Raw genomic sequence first — 27,869 nt, 5'->3', positions numbered from 1 at the left:
ACACCAACCTCTTCTCAAAATATTTCCTCTCTTGCATGGCCCCACATGAATATAGAATCCCTCACAATATAGAGCGACTGATAAGATTCAGGTATGAAGAATAGCTTTTCCAAAGGGCAACCTCATGGTGGGATTTGAACCGACACCTCAACACACTCATCAAGCACTTGAGACCACTCGGCCTGACAACACATTTGTTAAATGTCGATGGATAGACATATGGCACATCCATTGCTCTGCCTAACTTTCATTGATTTCAATCAAGGGTTTCATACAGTAACTACAGTTTGTTAAGGTCTTTTGCCACGTAAATATTACAGGATGAGGTGGCCGAGTGGTTAAGGCGATGGACTGCTAATCCATTGTGCTCTGCATGCATGGGTTCGAATCCCATCCTCATCGTGTAACCAGTACAATTCTGTGCTTTATTATGGCATTGGAAGATTTTGACTTTCACAAACACTGGTAAGATGGCCGACTGCCACCGCGAGAGCGCAGGACTTGCTATCTGAGTGGTGAAGGCGATGAACTACATGTGTGGATCATAACACCAACCTCTTCACAAAACATATTTCCTCTCTTGCATGGCCCCACATGAATATAGAATCCCTCCACAATCCTAGAGCGACTGATAAGATTCAGGTATTGAAGAATAGCTTTTCCAAAGGGCACCTCAATGGTGGGATTTGAACCGACACCTCACACACTCCATCAAGCACTTGAGACCACTCGGCCTGACAACACATTTTAAATGTCTCGATGGGATAGACACATGGCACATCCATTGCTCTGCCTAACTTTCATTGATTTCAATCAAGGGGTTCATACAGCAACTACAGTTTTTAAGGTCTTTTGCCACGTAAATATTACAGGATGAGGTGGCCGAGTGGGTAAGGCGATGGACTGCTAATCCATTGTGCTCTGCATGCATGGTTCGAATCCCATCCTCATCGTGTAACCAGACATTCTGTGCTTTATTATGGCATTGGAAGATTTTGACTTTCACAAACACTGGTAAAGATGGCCGACTGCCCCCGCGAGAGCGCAGGACTTGGTATCTGAGTGGTGAAGGCGATGAACTACATGTGTGGATCATAACACCAACCTCTTCACAAAACATATTTCCTCTCTTGCATTGCCCCACATGAATATAGAATCCCTCCACAATCCTAGAGCGACTGATAAGATTCAGGTATTGAAAATAGCTTTTCCAAAGGGCAACCTCAATGGTGGGATTGAACCGACACCTCAACACACCTCATCAAGCACTTGAGACCACTCGGCCTGACAACACATTTGTTAAATGTCTCGATGGCATAGATATATGGCCCTGCCATTGCTCTGCCTAACTTTCATATTTCAATCAGGGTTTACATACAGCAACCAGTTTGTTTTTAAGGTCATTTGCCACGTAAATATTACAGGATGAGGGGTGGCCGAGTGGTTAAGGCGATGGACTGCTCCATTGTGCTCTGCATGCATGGGTTCGAATCCCATCCTCATCGTGTAACCAGTACAATTCTGTGCTTTATTATGGCATTGGAAGATTTTTGACTTTCACAAACACTGGTAAGATGGCCGACTGCCACCGCGAGAGCACAAGGACTTGGTATCTTAGTGGTGAAGGCGATGAACTACATGTGTGGATCATAACACCAACCTCTTCACAAAACATATTTCCTCTCTTGCATGGCCCACATGAATATAGATCCCTCCACAATCCTAGAGCGACTGATAAGATTCAGGTATTGAAGAATAGCTTTTCCAAAGGGCAACCTCAATGGTGGGATTTGAACCGACACCTCAACACCACTCATCAAGAACTTGAGACCACTCGGCCTGACAACACATTTGTTAAATGTCTCGATGGGATAGATACATGGCACATCCATTGCTCTGCCTAACTTTCATTGATTTCAATCAAGGGTTTCATACAGCAACTACAGTTGTTAAGGTTTTAAGTCATGTGCCACGTAGATATTACAGAGGGGCCTGTTGAAAGGCGATGGACTGCTAATCCATTGTGCTCTGCATGCATGGTTCGAATCCCATCCTCATCGTGTAACCAGTACAATTCTGTGCTTTATTATGGCATTGGAAGATTTTGACTTTCACAAACACTGGTAAGATGGCCGACTGCCACCGCGAGAGCGCAGGACTTGGTATCTGAGTGGTGAAGGCGATGAACTACATGTGTGGATCATAACACCAACCTCTTCGCAAAACATATTTCCTCTCTTGCATGGCCCCACATGAATATAGAATCCCTCCACAATCCTAGAGCGACTGATAAGATTCAGGTATTGAAGAATAGCTTTTCCAAACGGCAACCTCAATCGTGGGATTTGAACCGACACCTCAACACACTTCATCAAGAACTTGAGACCACTCGGCCTGACAACACATTTGTTAAATGTCTCGATGGGCTCGACACCATGGCACATCCATTGCTCTGTCCTTAAACTTTCATTGATTTCAATCAAGGGGTTTACATACAGTCAACATACAGTATTGTGAAGGTCATTTTGCCACGTAAATATTACAGTATTATGGTTGCCGATGTGGTTATAAGGCGATGGACTGCTAATCCATTTGTGCTCTGCATGCATGGTTGGAATCCCATCCTCATTGTGTAACCAGTACAATTCTTTGCTTTATTATGGCATTGGAAGATTTTGACTTTCACAAACACTGGTAAGATGGCCGACTGCCACCGCGAGAGCGCAGGACTTGGTATCTGAGTGGAGAAGGCGATGAACTACATGTGTGGATCATAACGCCAACCTCTTCACAAAACATATTTCCTCTCTTGCATGCCCCACATGAATATAGAATCCCTCCACAATCCTAGAGCGACTGATAAGATTCATGTATTGAAGAATAGCTTTTCCAAGGGCAACCTCGATGGTGGGATTTGAACTCACACCTCAACACACTTCATCATGAACTTGAGACCACTCGGCCTGACAACACATTTGTTAAATGTCTCGATGGGATCGACACATGGCACATCCATTGCTCTGCCTAACTTTCATTGATTTCAATCAAGGGTTTACATACAGCAACTACAGTTTTTTAAGGTCATTTGCCACGTAGTTATTACAGGATGAGGTGGCCGAGTGGTTAAGGCGATGGACTGCTAATCCATTGTGCTCTGCATGCATGGGTTCTAATCCCGTCCTCATCGTGTAACCACCACAATTCTTTGCTTTATTATGGCAGTGGAAGATTTTGACTTTCACAAACACTGGTAAGATGGCCGACTGCCACCGCGAGAGCGCAGGACTTGGTATCTGAGTGGTGAAGGCGATGAACTACATGTGTGGATCATAACACCAACCTCTTCACAAAACATATTTCCTCTCTTGCATGGCCCCACATGAATATAGAATCCCTCCACAATCCTAGAGCGACTGATAAGATTCATGTATTGAAGAATAGCTTTTCCAAGGGCAACCTCGATGGTGGGATTTGAACTCACACCTCAACACACTTCATCAAGAACTTGAGACCACTCGGCCTGACAACACATTTGTTAAATGTCTCGATGGGATCGACACATGGCACATCCATTGCTCTGCCTAACTTTCATTGATTTCAATCAAGGGTTTCATACAGCAACTACAGTTTTTTAAGGTCATTTGCCACGTAGATATTACAGGATGAGGTGGCCGAGTGGTTAAGGCGATGGACTGCTAATCCATTGTGCTCTGCATGCATGGGTTAGAATCCCATCCTCATCGTGTAACCAGTACAATTCTTTGCTTTATTATGGCATTGGAAGATTTTGACTTTCACAAACACTGGTAAGATGGCCGACTGCCACCGCGAGAGCGCAGGACTTGGTATCTGAGTGGTGAAGGCGATGAACTACATGTGTGGATCATAACACCAACCTCTTCGCAAAACATATTTCCTCTCTTGCATGGCCCCACATGAATATAGAATCCCTCCACAATCCTAGAGCGACTGATAAGATTCATGTATTGAAGAATAGCTTTTCCAAGGGCAACCTCGATGGTGGGATTTGAACTCACACCTCAACACACTTCATCAAGAACTTGAGACCACTCGGCCTGACAACACATTTGTTAAATGTCTCGATGGGATCGACACATGGCACATCCATTGCTCTGCCTAACTTTCATTGATTTCAATCAAGGGTTTCATACAGCAACTACAGTTTTTTAAGGTCATTTGCCACGTAGATATTACAGGATGAGGTGGCCGAGTGGTTAAGGCGATGGACTGCTAATCCATTGTGCTCTGCATGCATGGGTTCGAATCCCATCCTCATCGTGTAACCAGTACAATTCTTTGCTTTATTATGGCATTGGAAGATTTTGACTTTCACAAACACTGGTAAGATGGCCGACTGCCACCTCGAGAGCGCAAGACTTGGTATCTGAGTGGTGAAGGCGATGAACTACATGTGTGGATCATAACACCAACCTCTTCACAAACATATTTCCTCTCTTGCATGGCCCCACATGAATATAGAATCCCTCCACAATCCTAGAGCGACTGATAAGATTCAGGTATTGAAGAATAGCTTTTCCAAACGGCAACCTCAATGGTGGGATTTGAACCGACACCTCAACACACCTCATCAAGCACTTGAGACCACTCGGCCTGACAACACATTTGTTAAATGTCTCGATGGGATAGACACATGGCACATCCATTGCTCTGCCTAACTTTCATTGATTTCAATCAAGGGTTTCATACAGTAACTACAGTTTGTTAAGGTCTTTTGCCACGTAATATTACAGGATTCGGTGGCCGAGTGGTTAAGGCGATGGACTGCTAATCCATTGTGCTCTGCATGCATGGGTTCGAATCCCATCCTCATCGTGTAACCAGTACAATTCTGTGCTTTATTATGGCATTGGAAGATTTTGACTTTCACAAACACTGGTAAGATGGCCTACTGCCACCGCGAGAGCGCAGGACTTGCTATCTGAGTGGTGAAGGCGATGAACTACATGTGTGGATCATAACACCAACCTCTTCGCGAAACATATTTCCTCTCTTGTATGGCCCCACATGAATATTGAATCCCTCCACAATCCTAGAGCGACTGATAAGATTCAGGTATTGAAGAATAGCTTTTCCAAAGGACAACCTCAATGGTGGGATTTGAACCGACACCTCAACACAACTCATCAAGCACTTGAGACCACTCGGCCTGACAACACATTTGTTAAATGTCTCGATGGGATAGACACATGGCACATCCATTGCTCTGCCTAACTTTCATTGATTTCAATCAAGGGTTTCATACAGTAACTACAGTTTGTTAAGGTCTTTTGCCACGTAAATATTACAGGATGAGGTGGCCGAGTGGTTAAGGCGATGGACTGCTAATCCATTGTGCTCTGCATGCATGGGTTCGAATCCCATCCTCATCGTGTAACCAGTACAATTCTGTGCTTTATTATGGCATTGGAAGATTTTGACTTTCACAAACACTGGTAAGATGGCCGACTGCCACCGCGAGAGCGCAGGACTTGCTATCTGAGTGGTGAAGGCGATGAACTACATGTGTGGATCATAACACCAACCTCTTCACAAAACATATTTCCTCTCTTGCATGGCCCCACATGAATATAGAATCCCTCCACAATCCTAGAGCGACTGATAAGATTCAGGTATTGAAGAATAGCTTTTCCAAAGGGCAACCTCAATGGTGGGATTTGAACCGACACCTCAACACACCTCATCAAGCACTTGAGACCACTCGGCCTGACAACACATTTGTTAAATGTCTCGATGGCATCGATATATGGCCCTGCCATTGCTCTGCCTAACTTTCATATTTCAATCAAGGGGTTTACATACAGCAACTACAGTTTGTTAAGGTCTTTTGCCACGTAAATATTACAGGATGAGGTGGCCGAGTGGTTAAGGCGATGGACTGCTAATCCATTGTGCTCTGCATGCATGGGTTCGAATCCCATCCTCATCGTGTAACCAGTACAATTCTGTGCTTTATTATGGCATTGGAAGATTTTGACTTTCACAAACACTGGTAAGATGGCCGACTGCCACCGCGAGAGCGCAGGACTTGGTATCTGAGTGGTGAAGGCGATGAACTACATGTGTGGATCATAACACCAACCTCTTCACAAAACATATTTCCTCTCTTGCATGGCCCCACATGAATATAGAATCCCTCCACAATCCTAGAGCGACTGATAAGATTCAGGTATTGAAGAATAGCTTTTCCAAACGGCAACCTCAATGGTGGGATTTGAACCGACACCTCAACACACCTCATCAAGCACTTGAGACCACTCGGCCTGACAACACATTTGTTAAATGTCTCGATGGAATCGATATATGGCCCTGCCATTGCTCTGCCTAACTTTCATTGATTTCAATCAAGGGTTTCATACAGCAACTACAGTTTTTAAGGTCATTTTGCCACGTAGATATTACAGGATGAGGTGGCCGAGTGGTTAAGGCGATGGACTGCTAATCCATTGTGCTCTGCATGCATGGGTTCGAATCCCATCCTCATCGTGTAACCAGTACAATTCTGTGCTTTATTATGGCATTGGAAGATTTTGACTTTCACAAACACTGGTAAGATGGCCGACTGCCACCGCGAGAGCGCAGGACTTGGTATCTGAGTGGTGAAGGCGATGAACTACATGTGTGGATCATAACACCAACCTCTTCACAAAACATATTTCCTCTCTTGCATGGCCCCACATGAATATAGAATCCCTCCACAATCCTAGAGCGACTGATAAGATTCAGGTATTGAAGAATAGCTTTTCCAAACGGCAACCTCAATGGTGGGATTTGAACCGACACCTCAACACACCTCATCAAGCACTTGAGACCACTCGGCCTGACAACACATTTGTTAAATGTCTCGATGGCATCGATATATGGCCCTGCCATTGCTCTGCCTAACTTTCATATTTCAATCAGGGGTTTACATACAGCAACTACAGTTTGTTAAGGTCTTTTGCCACGTAAATATTACAGGATGAGGTGGCCGAGTGGTTAAGGCGATGGACTGCTAATCCATTGTGCTCTGCATGCATGGGTTCGAATCCCATCCTCATCGTGTAACCAGTACAATTCTGTGCTTTATTATGGCATTGGAAGATTTTGACTTTCACAAACACTGGTAAGATGGCCGACTGCCACCGCGAGAGCGCAGGACTTGGTATCTGAGTGGTGAAGGCGATGAACTACATGTGTGGATCATAACACCAACCTCTTCACAAAACATATTTCCTCTCTTGCATTGCCCCACATGAATATAGAATCCCTCCACAATCCTAGAGCGACTGATAAGATTCAGGTATTGAAGAATAGCTTTTCCAAACGGCAACCTCAATGGTGGGATTTGAACCGACACCTCAACACACCTCATCAAGCACTTGAGACCACTCGGCCTGACAACACATTTGTTAAATGTCTCGATGGCATCGATATATGGCCCTGCCATTGCTCTGCCTAACTTTCATATTTCAATCAGGGGTTTACATACAGCAACTACAGTTTGTTAAGGTCTTTTGCCACGTAAATATTACAGGATGAGGTGGCCGAGTGGTTAAGGCGATGGACTGCTAATCCATTGTGCTCTGCATGCATGGTTCGAATCCCATCCTCATCGTGTAACCAGTACAATTCTGTGCTTTATTATGGCATTGGAAGATTTTGACTTTCACAAACACTGGTAAGATGGCCGACTGCCACCGCGAGAGCGCAGGACTTGGTATCTGAGTGGTGAAGGCGATGAACTACATGTGTGGATCATAACACCAACCTCTTCACAAAACATATTTCCTCTCTTGCATGGCCCCACATGAATATAGAATCCCTCCACAATCCTAGAGCGACTGATAAGATTCAGGTATTGAAGAATAGCTTTTCCAAACGGCAACCTCAATGGTGGGATTTGAACCGACACCTCAACACACCTCATCAAGCACTTGAGACCACTCGGCCTGACAACACATTTGTTAAATGTCTCGATGGCATCGATATATGGCCCTGCCATTGCTCTGCCTAACTTTCATATTTCAATCAGGGGTTTACATACAGCAACTACAGTTTGTTAAGGTCTTTTGCCACGTAAATATTACAGGATGAGGTGGCCGAGTGGTTAAGGCGATGGACTGCTAATCCATTGTGCTCTGCATGCATGGGTTCGAATCCCATCCTCATCGTGTAACCAGTACAATTCTGTGCTTTATTATGGCATTGGAAGATTTTGACTTTCACAAACACTGGTAAGATGGCCGACTGCCACCGCGAGAGCGCAGGACTTGGTATCTGAGTGGTGAAGGCGATGAACTACATGTGTGGATCATAACACCAACCTCTTCACAAAACATATTTCCTCTCTTGCATGGCCCCACATGAATATAGAATCCCTCCACAATCCTAGAGCGACTGATAAGATTCAGGTATTGAAGAATAGCTTTTCCAAACGGCAACCTCAATGGTGGGATTTGAACCGACACCTCAACACACCTCATCAAGCACTTGAGACCACTCGGCCTGACAACACATTTGTTAAATGTCTCGATGGCATCGATATATGGCCCTGCCATTGCTCTGCCTAACTTTCATTATTTCAATCAGGGTTTACATACAGCAACTACAGTTTGTTAAGGTCTTTTGCCACGTAATATTACAGGATGAGGTGGCCGAGTGGTTAAGGTGATGGACTGCTAATCCATTGTGCTCTGCATGCATGGGTTCGAATCCCATCCTCATCGTGTAACCAGTACAATTCTGTGCTTTATTATGGCATTGGAAGATTTTGACTTTCACAAACACTGGTAAGATGGCCGACTGCCACCGCGAGAGCGCAGGACTTGGTATCTGAGTGGTGAAGGCGATGAACTACATGTGTGGATCATAACACCAACCTCTTCACAAAACATATTTCCTCTCTTGCATGGCCCCACATGAATATAGAATCCCTCCACAATCCTAGAGCGACTGATAAGATTCAGGTATTGAAGAATAGCTTTTCCAAAGGGCAACCTCAATGGTGGGATTTGAACCGACACCTCAACACACCTCATCAAGCACTTGAGACCACTCGGCCTGACAACACATTTGTTAAATGTCTCGATGGCATCGATATATGGCCCTGCCATTGCTCTGCCTAACTTTCATATTTCAATCAGGGGTTTACATACAGCAACTACAGTTTGTTAAGGTCTTTTGCCACGTAAATATTACAGGATGAGGTGGCCGAGTGGTTAAGGCGATGGACTGCTAATCCATTGTGCTCTGCATGCATGGGTTCGAATCCCATCCTCATCGTGTAACCAGTACAATTCTGTGCTTTATTATGGCATTGGAAGATTTTGACTTTCACAAACACTGGTAAGATGGCCGACTGCCACCGCGAGAGCGCAGGACTTGGTATCTGAGTGGTGAAGGCGATGAACTACATGTGTGGATCATAACACCAACCTCTTCACAAAACATATTTCCTCTCTTGCATTGCCCCACATGAATATAGAATCCCTCCACAATCCTAGAGCGACTGATAAGATTCAGGTATTGAAGAATAGCTTTTCCAAAGGGCAACCTCAATGGTGGGATTTGAACCGACACCTCAACACACCTCATCAAGCACTTGAGACCACTCGGCCTGACAACACATTTGTTAAATGTCTCGATGGCATCGATATATGGCCCTGCCATTGCTCTGCCTAACTTTCATATTTCAATCAGGGGTTTACATACAGCAACTACAGTTTGTTAAGGTCTTTTGCCACGTAAATATTACAGGATGAGGTGGCCGAGTGGTTAAGGCGATGGACTGCTAATCCATTGTGCTCTGCATGCATGGGTTCGAATCCCATCCTCATCGTGTAACCAGTACAGTTCTGTGCTTTATTATGGCATTGGAAGATTTTGACTTTCACAAACACTGGTAAGATGGCCGACTGCCACCGCGAGAGCGCAGGACTTGGTATCTGAGTGGTGAAGGAGATGAACTACATGTGTGGATCATAACACCAACCTCTTCACAAAACATATTTCCTCTCTTGCATGGCCCCACATGAATATAGAATCCCTCCACAATCCTAGAGCGACTGATAAGATTCAGGTATTGAAGAATAGCTTTTCCAAACGGCAACCTCAATGGTGGGATTTGAACCGACACCTCAACACACCTCATCAAGCACTTGAGACCACTCGGCCTGACAACACATTTGTTAAATGTCTCGATGGAATCGATATATGGCCCTGCCATTGCTCTGCCTAACTTTCATTGATTTCAATCAAGGGTTTCATACAGCAACTACAGTTTTTTAAGGTCATTTTTCACGTCGATTTTACTGCATGAGGTGGCCGAGTGGTTAAGGTGATGGACTGCTAATCCATTGTGCTCTGCATGCATGGGTTCGAATCCCATCCTCATCGTGTAACCAGTACAATTCTGTGCTTTATTATGGCATTGGAAGATTTTGACTTTCACAAACACTGGTAAGATGGCCGACTGCCACCTTGAGAGCACAAGACTTGGTATCTGAGTGGTGAAGGCGATGAACTACATGTGTGGATCATAACACCAACCTCTTCACAAAACATATTTCCTCTCTTGCATGGCCCCACATGAATATAGAATCCCTCCACAATCCTAGAGCGACTGATAAGATTCAGGTATTGAAGAATAGCTTTTCCAAACGGCAACCTCAATGGTGGGATTTGAACCGACACCTCAACACACCTCATCAAGCACTTGAGACCACTCGGCCTGACAACACATTTGTTAAATGTCTCGATGGCATCGATATATGGCCCTGCCATTGCTCTGCCTAACTTTCATATTTCAATCAGGGGTTTACATACAGCAACTACAGTTTGTTAAGGTCTTTTGCCACGTAAATATTACAGGATGAGGTGGCCGAGTGGTTAAGGCGATGGACTGCTAATCCATTGTGCTCTGCATGCATCGGTTCGAATCCCATCCTCATCGTGTAACCAGTACAGTTCTGTGCTTTATTATGGCATTGGAAGATTTTGACTTTCACAAACACTGGTAAGATGGCCGACTGCCACCGCGAGAGCGCAGGACTTGGTATCTGAGTGGTGAAGGCGATGAACTACATGTGTGGATCATAACACCAACCTCTTCACAAAACATATTTCCTCTCTTGCATTGCCCCACATGAATATAGAATCCCTCCACAATCCTAGAGCGACTGATAAGATTCAGGTATTGAAGAATAGCTTTTCCAAAGGGCAACCTCAATGGTGGGATTTGAACCGACACCTCAACACACCTCATCAAGCACTTGAGACCACTCTGCCTGACAACACATTTGTTAAATGTCTCGATGGCATCGATATATGGCCCTGCCATTGCTCTGCCTAACTTTCATATTTCAATCCGGGGTTTACATACAGCAACTACAGTTTGTTAAGGTCTTTTGCCACGTAAATATTACAGGATGAGTTGGCCGAGTGGTTAAGGCGATGGACTGCTAATCCATTGTGCTCTGCATGCATGGGTTCGAATCCCATCCTCATCGTGTAACCAGTACAATTCTGTGCTTTATTATGGCATTGGAAGATTTTGACTTTCACAAACACTGGTAAGATGGCCGACTGCCACCGCGAGAGCGCAGGACTTGGTATCTGAGTGGTGAAGGCGATGAACTACATGTGTGGATCATAACACCAACCTCTTCACAAAACATATTTCCTCTCTTGCATTGCCCCACATGAATATAGAATCCCTCCACAATCCTAGAGCGACTGATAAGATTCAGGTATTGAAGAATAGCTTTTCCAAAGGGCAACCTCAATGGTGGGATTTGAATCCGACACCTCAACACACCTCATCAAGCACTTGAGACCACTCGGCCTGACAACACATTTGTTAAATGTCTCGATGGAATCGATATATGGCCCTGCCATTGCTCTGCCTAACTTTCATTGATTTCAATCAAGGGTTTCATACAGCAACTACAGTTTTTTAAGGTCATTTGCCACGTAGATTTTACTGGATGAGGTGGCCGAGTGGTTAAGGTGATGGACTGCTAATCCATTGTGCTCTGCATGCATGGGTTCGAATCCCATCCTCATCGTGTAACCAGTACAATTCTGTGCTTTATTATGGCATTGGAAGATTTTGACTTTCACAAACACTGGTAAGATGGCCGACTGCCACCGCGAGAGCGCAGGACTTGGTATCTGAGTGGTGAAGGCGATGAACTACATGTGTGGATCATAACACCAACCTCTTCACAAAACAGATTTCCTCTCTTACATGGCCCCACATGAATATAGAATCCCTCCACAATCCAAGAGCGACTGATAAGATTCAGGTATTGAAGAATAGCTTTTCCAAAGGGCAACCTCAATGGTGGGATTTGAACCGACACCTCAACACACCTCATCAAGCACTTGAGACCACTCGGCCTGACAACACATTTGTTAAATGTCTCGATGGCATCGATATATGGCCCTGCCATTGCTCTGCCTAACTTTCATATTTCAATCAGGGGTTTACATACAGCAACTACAGTTTGTTAAGGTCTTTTGCCACGTAAATATTACAGGATGAGGTGGCCGAGTGGTTAAGGCGATGGACTGCTAATCCATTGTGCTCTGCATGCATGGTTAGAATCCCATCCTCATCGTGTAACCAGTACAGTTCTGTGCTTTATTATGGCATTGGAAGATTTTGACTTTCACAAACACTGGTAAGATGGCCGACTGCCACCGCGAGAGCGCAGGACTTGGTATCTGAGTGGTGAAGGCGATGAACTACATGTGTGGATCATAACACCAACCTCTTCACAAAACAGATTTCCTCTCTTACATGGCCCCACATGAATATAGAATCCCTCCACAATCCAAGAGCGACTGATAAGATTCAGGTATTGAAGAATAGCTTTTCCAAAGGGCAACCTCAATGGTGGGATTTGAACCGACACCTCAACACACCTCATCAAGCACTTGAGACCACTCGGCCTGACAACACATTTGTTAAATGTCTCGATGGCATCGATATATGGCCCTGCCATTGCTCTGCCTAACTTTCATATTTCAATCAGGGGTTTACATACAGCAACTACAGTTTGTTAAGGTCTTTTGCCACGTAAATATTACAGGATGAGGTGGCCGAGTGGTTAAGGCGATGGACTGCTAATCCATTGTGCTCTGCATGCATGGGTTCGAATCCCATCCTCATCGTGTAACCAGTACAGTTCTGTGCTTTATTATGGCATTGGAAGATTTTGACTTTCACAAACACTGGTAAGATGGCCGACTGCCACCGCGAGAGCGCAGGACTTGGTATCTGAGTGGTGAAGGCGATGAACTACATGTGTGGATCATAACACCAACCTCTTCACAAAACATATTTCCTCTCTTGCATTGCCCCACATGAATATAGAATCCCTCCACAATCCTAGAGCGACTGATAAGATTCAGGTATTGAAGAATAGCTTTTCCAAAGGGCAACCTCAATGGTGGGATTTGATCCGACACCTCAACACACCTCATCAAGCAGTTGAGACCACTCGGCCTGACAACACATTTGTTAAATGTCTCGATGGCATCGATATATGGCCCTGCCATTGCTCTGCCTAACTTTCATATTTCAATCAGGGGTTTACATACAGCAACTACAGTTTGTTAAGGTCTTTTGCCACGTAAATATTACAGGATGAGGTGGCCGAGTGGTTAAGGCGATGGACTGCTAATCCATTGTGCTCTGCATGCATGGTTCGAATCCCATCCTCATCGTGTAACCAGTACAGTTCTGTGCTTTATTATGGCATTGGAAGATTTTGACTTTCACAAACACTGGTAAGATGGCCGACTGCCACCGCGAGAGCGCAGGACTTGGTATCTGAGTGGTGAAGGAGATGAACTACATGTGTGGATCATAACACCAGCCTCTTCACAAAACATATTTCCTCTCTTGCATGGCCCCACATGAATATAGAATCCCTCCACAATCCTAGAGCGACTGATAAGATTCAGGTATTGAAGAATAGCTTTTCCAAACGGCAACCTCAATGGTGGGATTTGAACCGACACCTCAACACACCTCATCAAGCACTTGAGACCACTCGGCCTGACAACACATTTGTTAAATGTCTCGATGGCATCGATATATGGCCCTGCCATTGCTCTGCCTAACTTTCATATTTCAATCAGGGGTTTACATACAGCAACTACAGTTTGTTAAGGTCTTTTGCCACGTAAATATTACAGGATGAGGTGGCCGAGTGGTTAAGGCGATGGACTGCTAATCCATTGTGCTCTGCATGCATGGTTCGAATCCCATCCTCATCGTGTAACCAGTACAGTTCTGTGCTTTATTATGGCATTGGAAGATTTTGACTTTCACAAACACTGGTAAGATGGCCGACTGCCACCGCGAGAGCGCAGGACTTGGTATCTGAGTGGTGAAGGAGATGAACTACATGTGTGGATCATAACACCAGCCTCTTCACAAAACATATTTCCTCTCTTGCATGGCCCCACATGAATATAGAATCCCTCCACAATCCTAGAGCGACTGATAAGATTCAGGTATTGAAGAATAGCTTTTCCAAACGGCAACCTCAATGGTGGGATTTGAACCGACACCTCAACACACCTCATCAAGCACTTGAGACCACTCGGCCTGACAACACATTTGTTAAATGTCTCGATGGCATCGATATATGGCCCTGCCATTGCTCTGCCTAACTTTCATATTTCAATCAGGGGTTTACATACAGCAACTACAGTTTGTTAAGGTCATTTGCCACGTAGATATTACTGGATGAGGTGGCCGAGTGGTTAAGGCGATGGACTGCTAATCCATTGTGCTCTGCATGCATGGGTTCAAATCCCATCCTCATCGTGTAACCAGTACAATTCTGTGCTTTATTATGGCATTGGAAGATTTTGACTTTCACAAACACTGGTAAGATGGCCGACTGCCACCTTGAGAGCACAAGACTTGGTATCTGAGTGGTGAAGGCGATGAACTACATGTGTGGATCATAACACCAGCCTCTTCACAAAACATATTTCCTCTCTTGCATGGCCCCACATGAATATAGAATCCCTCCACAATCCTAGAGCGACTGATAAGATTCAGGTATTGAAGAATAGCTTTTCCAAACGGCAACCTCAATGGTGGGATTTGAACCGACACCTCAACACACCTCATCAAGCACTTGAGACCACTCGGCCTGACAACACATTTGTTAAATGTCTCGATGGAATCGATATATGGCCCTGCCATTGCTCTGCCTAACTTTCATTGATTTCAATCAAGGGTTTCATACAGCAACTACAGTTTTTTAAGGTCATTTTTCACGTCGATTTTACTGCATGAGGTGGCCGAGTGGTTAAGGTGATGGACTGCTAATCCATTGTGCTCTGCATGCATGGGTTCGAATCCCATCTTCATCGTGTAACCAGTACAATTCTGTGCTTTATTATGGCATTGGAAGATTTTGACTTTCACAAACACTGGTAAGATGGCCGACTGCCACCTTGAGAGCACAAGACTTGGTATCTGAGTGGTGAAGGCGATGAACTACATGTGTGGATCATAACACCAACCTCTTCACAAAACATATTTCCTCTCTTGCATGGCCCCACATGAATATAGAATCCCTCCACAATCCTAGAGCGACTGATAAGATTCAGGTATTGAAGAATAGCTTTTCCAAACGGCAACCTCAATGGTGGGATTTGAACCGACACCTCAACACACCTCATCAAGCACTTGAGACCACTCGGCCTGACAACACATTTGTTAAATGTCTCGATGGCATCGATATATGGCCCTGCCATTGCTCTGCCTAACTTTCATATTTCAATCAGGGGTTTACATACAGCAACTACAGTTTGTTAAGGTCTTTTGCCACGTAAATATTACAGGATGAGGTGGCCGAGTGGTTAAGGCGATGGACTGCTAATCCATTGTGCTCTGCATGCATCGGTTCGAATCCCATCCTCATCGTGTAACCAGTACAGTTCTGTGCTTTATTATGGCATTGGAAGATTTTGACTTTCACAAACACTGGTAAGATGGCCGACTGCCACCGCGAGAGCGCAGGACTTGGTATCTGAGTGGTGAAGGCGATGAACTACATGTGTGGATCATAACACCAACCTCTTCACAAAACATATTTCCTCTCTTGCATTGCCCCACATGAATATAGAATCCCTCCACAATCCTAGAGCGACTGATAAGATTCAGGTATTGAAGAATAGCTTTTCCAAAGGGCAACCTCAATGGTGGGATTTGATCCGACACCTCAACACACCTCATCAAGCACTTGAGACCACTCGGCCTGACAACACATTTGTTAAATGTCTCGATGGCATCGATATATGGCCCTGCCATTGCTCTGCCTAACTTTCATATTTCAATCAGGGGTTTACATACAGCAACTACAGTTTGTTAAGGTCTTTTGCCACGTAAATATTACAGGATGAGGTGGCCGAGTGGTTAAGGCGATGGACTGCTAATCCTTTGTGCTCTGCATGCATGGTTCGAATCCCATCCTCATTGTGTAACCAGTACAGTTCTGTGCTTTATTATGGCATTGGAAGATTTTGACTTTCACAAACACTGGTAAGATGGCCGACTGCCACCGCGAGAGCGCAGGACTTGGTATCTGAGTGGTGAAGGCGATGAACTACATGTGTGGATCATAACACCAACCTCTTCGCAAAACATATTTCCTCTCTTGCATGGCCCCACATGAATATAGAATCCCTCCACAATCCTAGAGCGACTGATAAGATTCAGGTATTGAAGAATAGCTTTTCCAAACGGCAACCTCAATGGTGGGATTTGAACCGACACCTCAACACACCTCATCAAGCACTTGAGACCACTCTGCCTGACAACACATTTGTTAAATGTCTCGATGGCATCGATATATGGCCCTGCCATTGCTCTGCCTAACTTTCATATTTCAATCCGGGGTTTACATACAGCAACTACAGTTTGTTAAGGTCTTTTGCCACGTAAATATTACAGGATGAGTTGGCCGAGTGGTTAAGGCGATGGACTGCTAATCCATTGTGCTCTGCATGCATGGGTTCGAATCCCATCCTAATCGTGTAACCAGTACAATTCTGTGCTTTATTATGGCATTGGAAGATTTTGACTTTCACAAACACTGGTAAGATGGCCGACTGCCACCGCGAGAGCGCAGGACTTGGTATCTGAGTGGTGAAGGCGATGAACTACATGTGTGGATCATAACACCAACCTCTTCACAAAACATATTTCCTCTCTTGCATTGCCCCACATGAATATAGAATCCCTCCACAATCCTAGAGCGACTGATAAGATTCAGGTATTGAAGAATAGCTTTTCCAAAGGGCAACCTCAATGGTGGGATTTGATCCGACACCTCAACACACCTCATCAAGCACTTGAGACCACTCGGCCTGACAACACATTTGTTAAATGTCTCGATGGAATCGATATATGGCCCTGCCATTGCTCTGCCTAACTTTCATTGATTTCAATCAAGGGTTTCATACAGCAACTACAGTTTTTTAAGGTCATTTGCCACGTAGATTTTACTGGATGAGGTGGCCGAGTGGTTAAGGTGATGGACTGCTATTCCATTGTGCTCTGCATGCATGGGTTCGAATCCCATCCTCATCGTGTAACCAGTACAATTCTGTGCTTTATTATGGCATTGGAAGATTTTGACTTTCACAAACACTGGTAAGATGGCCGACTGCCACCGCGAGAGCGCAGGACTTGGTATCTGAGTGGTGAAGGCGATGAACTACATGTGTGGATCATAACACCAACCTCTTCACAAAACAGATTTCCTCTCTTACATGGCCCCACATGAATATAGAATCCCTCCACAATCCAAGAGCGACTGATAAGATTCAGGTATTGAAGAATAGCTTTTCCAAAGGGCAACCTCAATGGTGGGATTTGAACCGACACCTCAACACACCTCATCAAGCACTTGAGACCACTCGGCCTGACAACACATTTGTTAAATGTCTCGATGGGATAGACACATGGCACATCCATTGCTCTGCCTAACTTTCATTGATTTCAATCAAGGGTTTCATACAGCAACTACAGTTTTTTAAGGTCATTTGTCACGTAGATGTTACAGGATTAGTTGGCCGAGTGGTTAAGGCGATGGACTACATGTGTGGATCATAACACCAACCTCTTCACAAAACATATTTCCTCTCTTGCATTGCCCCACATGAATATAGAATCCCTCCACAATCCTAGAGCGACTGATAAGATTCAGTTATTGAAGAAAAGCTTTTCCAAAGGGCAACCTCAATGGTGGGATTTGATCCGACACCTCAACACACCTCATCAAGCACTTGAGACCACTCGGCCTGACAACACATTTGTTAAATGTCTCGATGGCATCGATATATGGCCCTGCCATTGCTCTGCCTAACTTTCATATTTCAATCGATATATGGCCCTGCCATTGCTCTGCCTAACTTTCATATTTCAATCAGGGGTTTACATACAGCAACTACAGTTTGTTAAGGTCTTTTGCCACGTAAATATTACAGGATGAGGTGGCCGAGTGGTTAAGGCGATGGACTGCTAATCCATCGTGCTCTGCATGCATGGTTCGAATCCCATCCTCATCGTGTAACCAGTACAGTTCTGTGCTTTATTATGGCATTGGAAGATTTTGACTTTCACAAACACTGGTAAGATGGCCGACTGCCACCGCGAGAGCGCATGACTTGGTATCTGAGTGGTGAAGGCGATGAACTACATGTGTGGATCATAACACCAACCTCTTCGCAAAACATATTTCCTCTCTTGCATGGCCCCACATGAATATAGAATCCCTCCACAATCCTAGAGCGACTGATAAGATTCAGGTATTGAAGAATAGCTTTTCCAAACGGCAACCTCAATGGTGGGATTTGAACCGACACCTCAACACACCTCATCAAGCACTTGAGACCACTCTGCCTGACAACACATTTGTTAAATGTCTCGATGGCATCGATATATGGCCCTGCCATTGCTCTGCCTAACTTTCATATTTCAATCCGGGGTTTACATACAGCAACTACAGTTTGTTAAGGTCTTTTGCCACGTAAATATTACAGGATGAGTTGGCCGAGTGGTTAAGGCGATGGACTGCTAATCCATTGTGCTCTGCATGCATGGGTTCGAATCCCATCCTCATCGTGTAACCAGTACAATTCTGTGCTTTATTATGGCATTGGAAGATTTTGACTTTCACAAACACTGGTAAGATGGCCGACTGCCACCGCGAGAGCGCAGGACTTGGTATCTGAGTGGTGAAGGCGATGAACTACATGTGTGGATCATAACACCAACCTCTTCACAAAACAGATTTCCTCTCTTACATGGCCCCACATGAATATAGAATCCCTCCACAATCCAAGAGCGACTGATAAGATTCAGGTATTGAAGAATAGCTTTTCCAAAGGGCAACCTCAATGGTGGGATTTGAACCGACACCTCAACACACCTCATCAAGCACTTGAGACCACTCGGCCTGACAACACATTTGTTAAATGTCTCGATGGCATCGATATATGGCCCTGCCATTGCTCTGCCTAACTTTCATATTTCAATCAGGGGTTTACATACAGCAACTACAGTTTGTTAAGGTCTTTTGCCATGTAAATATTACAGGATGAGGTGGCCGAGTGGTTAAGGCGATGGACTGCTAATCCATTGTGCTCTGCATGCATCGGTTCGAATCCCATCCTCATCGTGTAACCAGTACAGTTCTGTGCTTTATTATGGCATTGGAAGATTTTGACTTTCACAAACACTGGTAAGATGGCCGACTGCCACCGCGAGAGCGCAGGACTTGGTATCTGAGTGGTGAAGGCGATGAACTACATGTGTGGATCATAACACCAACCTCTTCACAAAACATATTTCCTCTCTTGCATTGCCCCACATGAATATAGAATCCCTCCACAATCCTAGAGCGACTGATAAGATTCAGGTATTGAAGAATAGCTTTTCCAAAGGGCAACCTCAATGGTGGGATTTGATCCGACACCTCAACACACCTCATCAAGCACTTGAGACCACTCGGCCTGACAACACATTTGTTAAATGTCTCGATGGCATCGATATATGGCCCTGCCATTGCTCTGCTTAACTTTCATATTTCAATCAGGGGTTTACATACAGCAACTACAGTTTGTTTAGGGTTTTTTGCCACGTAAATATTATAGGATGAGGTGGCCGAGTGGTTAAGGCGATGGACTGCTAATCCATTGTGCTCTGCATGCATGGTTCGAATCCCATCCTCATCGTGTAACCAGTACAGTTCTGTGCTTTATTATGGCATTGGAAGATTTTGACTTTCACAAACACTGGTAAGATGGCCGACTGCCACCGCGAGAGCGCAGGACTTGGTATCTGAGTGGTGAAGGCGATGAACTACATGTGTGGATCATAACACCAACCTCTTCACAAAACAGATTTCCTCTCTTGCATGGCCCCACATGAATATAGAATCCCTCCACAATCCTAGAGCGACTGAAATAGATTCAGGTATTGAATAATAGCTTTTCCAAAGGGCAACCTCGATGGTGGGATTTGAACCGACACCTCAACACACTTCATCAAGAACTTGAGACCACTCGGCCTGACAACACATTTGTTAAATGTCTCGATGGCATCGATATATGGCCCTGCCATTGCTCTGCCTAACTTTCATATTTCAATCAGGGGTTTACATACAGCAACTACAGTTTGTTAAGGTCTTTTGCCACGTAAATATTACAGGATGAGGTGGCTGAGTGGTTAAGGCGATGGACTGCTGATCCATTGTGCTCTGCATGCATGGGTTCGAATCCCATCCTCATCGTGTAACCAGTACAATTCTGTGCTTTATTATGGCATTGGAAGATTTTGACTTTCACAAACACTGGTAAGAAGGCCTACTGCCACCGCGAGAGCACAAGATTTGGTATCTTAGTGGTGAAGGCGATGAACTACATGTGTGGATCATAACACCAACCTCTTCGCAAAACATATTTCCTCTCTTGCATGGCCCCACATGAATATAGAATCCCTCCACAATCCTAGAGCGACTGATAAGATTCAGGTATTGAAGAATAGCTTTTCCAAACGGCAACCTCAATGGTGGGATTTGAACCGACACCTCAACACACCTCATCAAGCACTTGAGACCACTCGGCCTGACAACACATTTGTTAAATGTCTCGATGGCATCGATATATGGCCCTGCCATTGCTCTGCCTAACTTTCATATTTCAATCCGGGGTTTACATACAGCAACTACAGTTTGTTAAGGTCTTTTGCCACGTAAATATTTTAGGATGAGCTGGCTGAGTGGTTAAGGCGATGGACTGCTAATCCATTGTGCTCTGCATGCATAGGTTCGAATCCCATCCTCATCGTGTAACCAGTACAATTCTGTGCTTTATTATGGCATTGGAAGATTTTGACTTTCACAAACACTGGTAAGATGGCCGACTGCCACCGCGAGAGCGCAGGACTTGGTATCTGAGTGGTGAAGGCGATGAACTACATGTGTGGATCATAACACCAACCTCTTCACAAAACATATTTCCTCTCTTGCATGGCCCCACATGAATATAGAATCCCTCCACAATCCTAGAGCGACTGATAAGATTCAGGTATTGAAGAATAGCTTTTCCAAACGGCAACCTCAATGGTGGGATTTGAACTGACACCTCAACACACTTCATCAAGAACTTGAGACCACTCGGCCTGACAACACATTTGTTAAATGTCTCGATGGGATAGACACATGGCACATCCATTGCTCTGCCTAACTTTCATTGATTTCAATTTTAATTTTAATTTTTAATTTTATTTATTTTACCTTTATTTAACCAGGTAGGCAAGTTGAGAACAAGTTCTCATTTACAATTGCGACCTGGCCAAGATAAAGCAAAGCAGTTCGACAGATAAAACGACACAGAGTTACACATGGAGTAAAAACAAACATACAGTCAATAATGCAGTATAAACAAGTCTATATACAATGTGAGCAAATGAGGTGAGAAGGGAGGTAAAGGCAAAAAAGGCCATGATGGCAAAGTAAATACAATATAGCAAGTAAAATACTGGAATGGTAGTTTTGCAATGGAAGAATGTGCAAAGTAGAAATAAAAAAATAATGGGGTGCAAAGGAGCAAAATTAATAAATAAATACAAATTAAATACAGTTGGGAAAGAGGTAGTTGTTTGGGCTAAATTATAGGTGGGCTATGTACAGGTGCAGTAATCTGTGAGCTGCTCTGACAGTTGGTGCTTAAAGCTAGTGAGGGAGATAAGTGTTTCCAGTTTCAGAGATTTTTGTAGTTCGTTCCAGTCATTGGCAGCAGAGAACTGGAAGGAGAGGCGGCCAAAGAAAGAATTGGTTTTGGGGGTGACTAGAGAGATATACCTGCTGGAGCGTGTGCTACAGGTGGGAGATGCTATGGTGACCAGCGAGCTGAGATAAGGGGGGACTTTACCTAGCAGGGTCTTGTAGATGACATGGAGCCAGTGGGTTTGGCGACGAGTATGAAGCGAGGGCCAGCCAACGAGAGCGTACAGGTCGCAATGGTGGGTAGTATATGGGGCTTTGGTGATAAAACGGATTGCACTGTGATAGACTGCATCCAATTTGTTGAGTAGGGTATTGGAGGCTATTTTGTAAATGACATCGCCAAAGTCGAGGATTGGTAGGATGGTCAGTTTTACAAGGGTATGTTTGGCAGCATGAGTGAAGGATGCTTTGTTGCGAAATAGGAAGCCAATTCTAGATTTAACTTTGGATTGGAGATGTTTGATATGGGTCTGGAAGGAGAGTTTACAGTCTAACCAGACACCTAAGTATTTGTAGTTGTCCACGTATTCTAAGTCAGAGCCGTCCAGAGTAGTGATGTTGGACAGGCGGGTAGGTGCAGGTAGCGATCGGTTGAAGAGCATGCATTTAGTTTTACTTGTATTTAAGAGCAATTGGAGGCCACGGAAGGAGAGTTGTATGGCATTGAAGCTTGCCTGGAGGGTTGTTAACACAGTGTCCAAAGAAGGGCCGGAAGTATACAGAATGGTGTCGTCTGCGTAGAGGTGGATCAGGGACTCACCAGCAGCAAGAGCGACCTCATTGATGTATACAGAGAAGAGAGTCGGTCCAGAATTGAACCCTGTGGCACCCCCATAGAGACTGCCAGAGGTCCGGACAGCAGACCCTCCGATTTGACACACTGAACTCTATCAGAGAAGTAGTTGGTGAACCAGGCGAGGCAATCATTTGAGAAACCAAGGCTGTCGAGTCTGCCGATGAGGATATGGTGATTGACAGAGTCGAAAGCCTTGGCCAGATCAATGAATACGGCTGCACAGTAATGTTTCTTATCGATGGCGGTTAAGATATCGTTTAGGACCTTGAGCGTGGCTGAGGTGCACCCATGACCAGCTCTGAAACCAGATTGCATAGCAGAGAAGGTATGGTGAGATTCAAAATGGTCGGTAATCTGTTTGTTGACTTGGCTTTCGAAGACCTTAGAAAGGCACGGTAGGATAGATATAGGTCTGTAGCAGTTTGGGTCAAGAATGTCCCCCCCTTTGAAGATGGGGATGACCGCAGCTGCTTTCCAATCTTTGGGAATCTCAGACGACACGAAAGAGAGGTTGAACAGGCTAGTAATAGGGGTGGCAACAATTTCGGCAGATAATTTTAGAAAGAAAGGGTCCAGATTGTCTAGCCCGGCTGATTTGTAGGGGTCCAGATTTTGCAGCTCTTTCAGAACATCAGCTGAATGGATTTGGGAGAAGGAGAAATGGGGAAGGCTTGGGCGAGTTGCTGTTGGGGGTGCAGTGCTGTTGTCCGGGGTAGGAGTAGCCAGGTGGAAAGCATGGCCAGCCGTAGAAAAATGCTTATTGAAATTCTCAATTATGGTGGATTTATCAGTGGTGACAGTGTTTCCTATCTTCAGTGCAGTGGGCAGCTGGGAGGAGGTGTTCTTATTCTCCATGGACTTTACAGTGTCCCAGAACTTTTTTGAGTTAGTGTTGCAGGAAGCAAATTTCTGCTTGAAAAAGCTAGCCTTGGCTTTTCTAACTGCCTGTGTATAATGATTTCTAGCTTCCCTGAACAGCTGCATATCACGGGGGCTGTTCGATGCTAATGCAGAACGCCATAGGATGTTTTTTGTGTTGGTTAAGGGCAGTCAGGTCTGGGGAGAACCAAGGGCTATATCTGTTCCTGGTTCTAAATTTCTTGAATGGGGCATGTTTATTTAAGATGGTTAGGAAGGCATTTAAAAAAAATATCCAGGCATCCTCTACTGACGGGATGAGATCAATATCCTTCCAGGATACCCCGGCCAGGTCGATTAGAAAGGCCTGCTCGCAGAAGTGTTTCAGGGAGCGTTTTACAGTGATGAGTGGAGGTCGTTTGACCGCTGACCCATTACGGATGCAGGCAATGAGACAGTGATCGCTGAGATCTTGGTTGAAGACAGCAGAGGTGTATTTAGAGGGGAAGTTGGTTAGGATGATATCTATGAGGGTGCCCGTGTTTAAGGTTTTGGGGAGGTACCTGGTAGGTTCATTGATTATTTGTGTGAGATTGAGGGCATCAAGTTTAGATTGTAGGATGGCTGGGGTGTTAAGCATGTTCCAGTTTAGGTCGCCTAGCAGCACGAACTCTGAAGATAGATGGGGGGCAATCAGTTCACATATGGTGTCCAGAGCACAGCTGGGGGCAGAGGGTGGTCTATAGCAGGGCGGCAACGGTGAGAGACTTGTTTTAGAGAGGTGGATTTTTAAAAGTAGAAGTTCAAATTGTTTGGGTACAGACCTGGATAGTAGGAAAGAACTCTGCAGGCTATCTTTGCAGTAGATTGCAACACCGCCCCCTTTGGCAGTTCTATCTTGTCTGAAAATGTTGTAGTTTGGAATTAAAATGTCTGAGTTTTTGGTGGTCTTCCTAAGCCAGGATTCAGACACAGCTAGAACATCCGGGTTGGCAGAGTGTGCTAAAGCAGTGAATAGAACAAACTTAGGGAGGAGGCTTCTAATGTTAACATGCATGAAACCAAGGCTATTACGGTTACAGAAGTCGTCAAAAAGAGAGCGCCTGGGGAATAGGAGTGGAGCTAGGCACTGCAGGGCCTGGATTCACCTCTACATCGCCAGAGGAACATAGGAGGAGTAGAATAAGGGTACGGCTAAAGCTATGAGAATTGGTCGTCTAGAACGTCTGGAACATAGAGTAAAAGGAGGTTTCTGGGGGCGATAAAATAGCATCAAGGTATAATGTACAGACAAATGTATGGTAGGATGTGAATACAGTGAGGTAAACCTAGGTATTGAGTGATGAAGAGAGAGATATTGTCTCTAGAAACATCGTTGAAACCAGGAGATGTCATTGCATGTGTGGGTGGTGGAACTAATAGGTGGATAAGGTATAGTGAGCAGGACTAGAGGCTCTACAGTGAAATAAGCCAATAACACTAACCAGAACAGAAATGGACAAGACATATTGACATTAAGGATAGGCATGCTTAGTCGAGTGATCAAAAGGGTCCGGTGAGTGGAGAGTTGGTTGGTGATTTAGACAGCTAGCCAGGGCATCGGTAGCAAGCTAGCATAGGATGGAGGTCTGTTAGCCACCCCTTACGTTCCGTCAGTAGATTAGTGGGGTTCCGTGTGGTAGAGGGGATTAATCCAAATCACACAACAACAACAAAAATAAAAACAATAGATATAGTTATAGAGGCCCAAGAAGAAAACATAATAATAATAATTTAAAAAATTATTTAAAAAATAATAAAAAATAGTCCGATTGTCTATTCAGATAGCAGCCGGTAAGACAGCTAAACGGTTAGCAGGCCGCAGATGGGCGTTCAGGTAACGTCGCGACGGAGGAGCCAGCCGAATAACTCCTTCGGGTAGATAACGTCGGCAGTCCAGTTGTGAAGGCCGGTGGGGCTCCGCGAAGGCAGTAAAACGGGTCCGGATAGGTGACTGCAGCCCAGGTGTGATTGATGGAACTCAGGAGTGATTGACGGAGCTTGCTAGCTCCGGAATAATTGATGTTTGCTCCGGAAATCGACGAAGGCCGATAGTCACACGGATAGCAGCTAGCTAGCTGTGAGATCCGGGTATGAATGTCCAGAGAGCAGTCGAAATCCAGGGACATGGAGAGAAAAATTGGTCCGGTATGTTCCGTTCCGAGCCGCGCTGCGCCGTACAGAACTGCCGATAGATTTTCGAGCTAAAGGATAGCTGATGACCACAAACCGTGGTTAGCTGAATATTAACGATTTGCCAGTAAAGGAGCTAACTAGCTTCTGAACTAGCTTCTGGATTAGCTTCTGGCTAGTTTCAGGCTAGCTTCTTGGAGGATTACAGATCTGAGGTAAATAATACTTTTTTATAAATATACATTGGTGAGGCGGGTTGCAGGAGAGTGTTTTGAAGATGAGTTGATGGAAAATAAAAATAAAATGTATGTGAAAAAGTTGTAAATATATATATATACAGGACACGACAAGACGAGGACAAAAGACGTCTGAACTGCTATGCCACCTTGGAGATCAATCAAGGGTTTCATACAGCAACTACAGTTTTTAAGGTCATTTGTCACGTAGATGTTACAGGATTAGTTGGCCGAGTGGTTAAGGCGATGGACTGCTAATCCATTGTGCTCTGCATGCATGGGTTCAAATCCCATCCTCATCGTGTATCCAGTACAATTCTGTGCTTTATTATGGCATTGGAAGATTTGACTTTCACAAACACTGGTAAGAAGGCCGACTGCCACCGCGAGAGCGCAGGACTTGCTATCTGAGTGGTGAAGGCGATGAACTACATGTGTGGATCATAACACCAACCTCTTCACAAAAAGATTTCCTCTCTTACATGGCCCCACATGAATATAGAATCCCTCCACAATCCAAGAGCGACTGATAAGATTCAGGTATTGAAGAATAGCTTTTCCAATGGTGGGATTTGAACCGACACCTCAACACACCTCATCAAGCACTTGAGACCACTCGGCCTGACAACACATTTGTTAAATGTCTCGATGGCATCGATATATGGCCCTGCCATTGCTCTGCCTAACTTTCATATTTCAATCAGGGGTTTACATACAGCAACTACAGTTTGTTAAGGTCTTTTGCCACGTAAATATTACAGGATGAGGTGGCCGAGTGTTTAAGGCGATGGACTGCTAATCCATTGTGCTCTGCATGCATGGGTTCAAATCCCATCCTCATCGTGTAACCAGTACAATTCTGTGCTTATTATGGCATTGGAGATTTTGACTTTCACAAACACTGGTAAGATGGCCTACTGCCACCGCGAGAGCACAAGACTTGGTATCTAGTGGTGAAGGCGATGAACTACATGTGTGGATCATAACACCAACCTCTTCGCAAAACATATTTCCTCTCTTGCATGGCCCCACATGAATATAGAATCCCTCCACAATCCTAGAGCGACTGATAAGATTCAGATATTGAAGAATAGCTTTTCCAAAGGGCAACCTCAATGGTGGGATTTGAACCGACACCTCAACACACCTCATCAAGCACTTGAGACCACTCGGCCTGACAACACATTTGTTAAATGTCTCGATGGCATCGATATATGGCCCTGCCATTGCTCTGCCTAACTTTCATATTTCAATCAGGGTTTACATACAGCAACTAGAGTTTGTTAAGGTCTTTTGCCACTCAATTATTACAGGATGAGGTGGCCGAGTGGTTAAGGCGATGGACTGCTAATCCATTGTGCTCTGCATGCATGGGTTCGAATCCCATCCTCATCGTGTAACCAGTACAATTCTGTGCTTTATTATGGCATTGGAAGATTTTGACTTACACAAACACTGGAT

General features: G+C 44.7%; 11 non-coding genes across 11 annotated transcripts; all 11 read left to right on the top strand.

Moving 5' to 3' along the window:
• The first annotated feature begins 320 nt into the window (after nucleotides 1–320).
• trnas-gcu (transfer RNA serine (anticodon GCU)) lies at nucleotides 321–402 on the top strand. Its single transcript has one exon. It is a non-coding gene; the product is annotated as a tRNA-Ser (tRNA).
• A 3,815-nt stretch (nucleotides 403–4,217) lies between these two features.
• On the top strand, nucleotides 4,218–4,299 carry trnas-gcu (transfer RNA serine (anticodon GCU)). The gene has a single exon. It is a non-coding gene; the product is annotated as a tRNA-Ser (tRNA).
• Nucleotides 4,300–5,329: 1,030 nt separating this feature from the next.
• On the top strand, nucleotides 5,330–5,411 carry trnas-gcu (transfer RNA serine (anticodon GCU)). The gene has a single exon. It is a non-coding gene; the product is annotated as a tRNA-Ser (tRNA).
• A 475-nt stretch (nucleotides 5,412–5,886) lies between these two features.
• On the top strand, nucleotides 5,887–5,968 carry trnas-gcu (transfer RNA serine (anticodon GCU)). Its single transcript has one exon. It is a non-coding gene; the product is annotated as a tRNA-Ser (tRNA).
• Nucleotides 5,969–6,443: 475 nt separating this feature from the next.
• trnas-gcu (transfer RNA serine (anticodon GCU)) lies at nucleotides 6,444–6,525 on the top strand. Its single transcript has one exon. It is a non-coding gene; the product is annotated as a tRNA-Ser (tRNA).
• A 474-nt stretch (nucleotides 6,526–6,999) lies between these two features.
• Nucleotides 7,000–7,081, top strand: trnas-gcu (transfer RNA serine (anticodon GCU)). Its single transcript has one exon. It is a non-coding gene; the product is annotated as a tRNA-Ser (tRNA).
• A 1,029-nt stretch (nucleotides 7,082–8,110) lies between these two features.
• Nucleotides 8,111–8,192, top strand: trnas-gcu (transfer RNA serine (anticodon GCU)). Its single transcript has one exon. It is a non-coding gene; the product is annotated as a tRNA-Ser (tRNA).
• Nucleotides 8,193–9,221: 1,029 nt separating this feature from the next.
• trnas-gcu (transfer RNA serine (anticodon GCU)) lies at nucleotides 9,222–9,303 on the top strand. Its single transcript has one exon. It is a non-coding gene; the product is annotated as a tRNA-Ser (tRNA).
• A 474-nt stretch (nucleotides 9,304–9,777) lies between these two features.
• trnas-gcu (transfer RNA serine (anticodon GCU)) lies at nucleotides 9,778–9,859 on the top strand. The gene has a single exon. It is a non-coding gene; the product is annotated as a tRNA-Ser (tRNA).
• Nucleotides 9,860–13,115: 3,256 nt separating this feature from the next.
• On the top strand, nucleotides 13,116–13,197 carry trnas-gcu (transfer RNA serine (anticodon GCU)). Its single transcript has one exon. It is a non-coding gene; the product is annotated as a tRNA-Ser (tRNA).
• A 14,524-nt stretch (nucleotides 13,198–27,721) lies between these two features.
• trnas-gcu (transfer RNA serine (anticodon GCU)) lies at nucleotides 27,722–27,803 on the top strand. Its single transcript has one exon. It is a non-coding gene; the product is annotated as a tRNA-Ser (tRNA).
• The last annotated feature ends 66 nt before the right edge of the window (nucleotides 27,804–27,869 follow it).

Source organism: Oncorhynchus kisutch, unplaced genomic scaffold (genome assembly GCF_002021735.2).
Source record: "Oncorhynchus kisutch isolate 150728-3 unplaced genomic scaffold, Okis_V2 scaffold2549, whole genome shotgun sequence".
NCBI lineage: Eukaryota > Metazoa > Chordata > Actinopteri > Salmoniformes > Salmonidae > Oncorhynchus > Oncorhynchus kisutch.
This window is presented reverse-complemented; position numbering and strand designations above follow the sequence as displayed.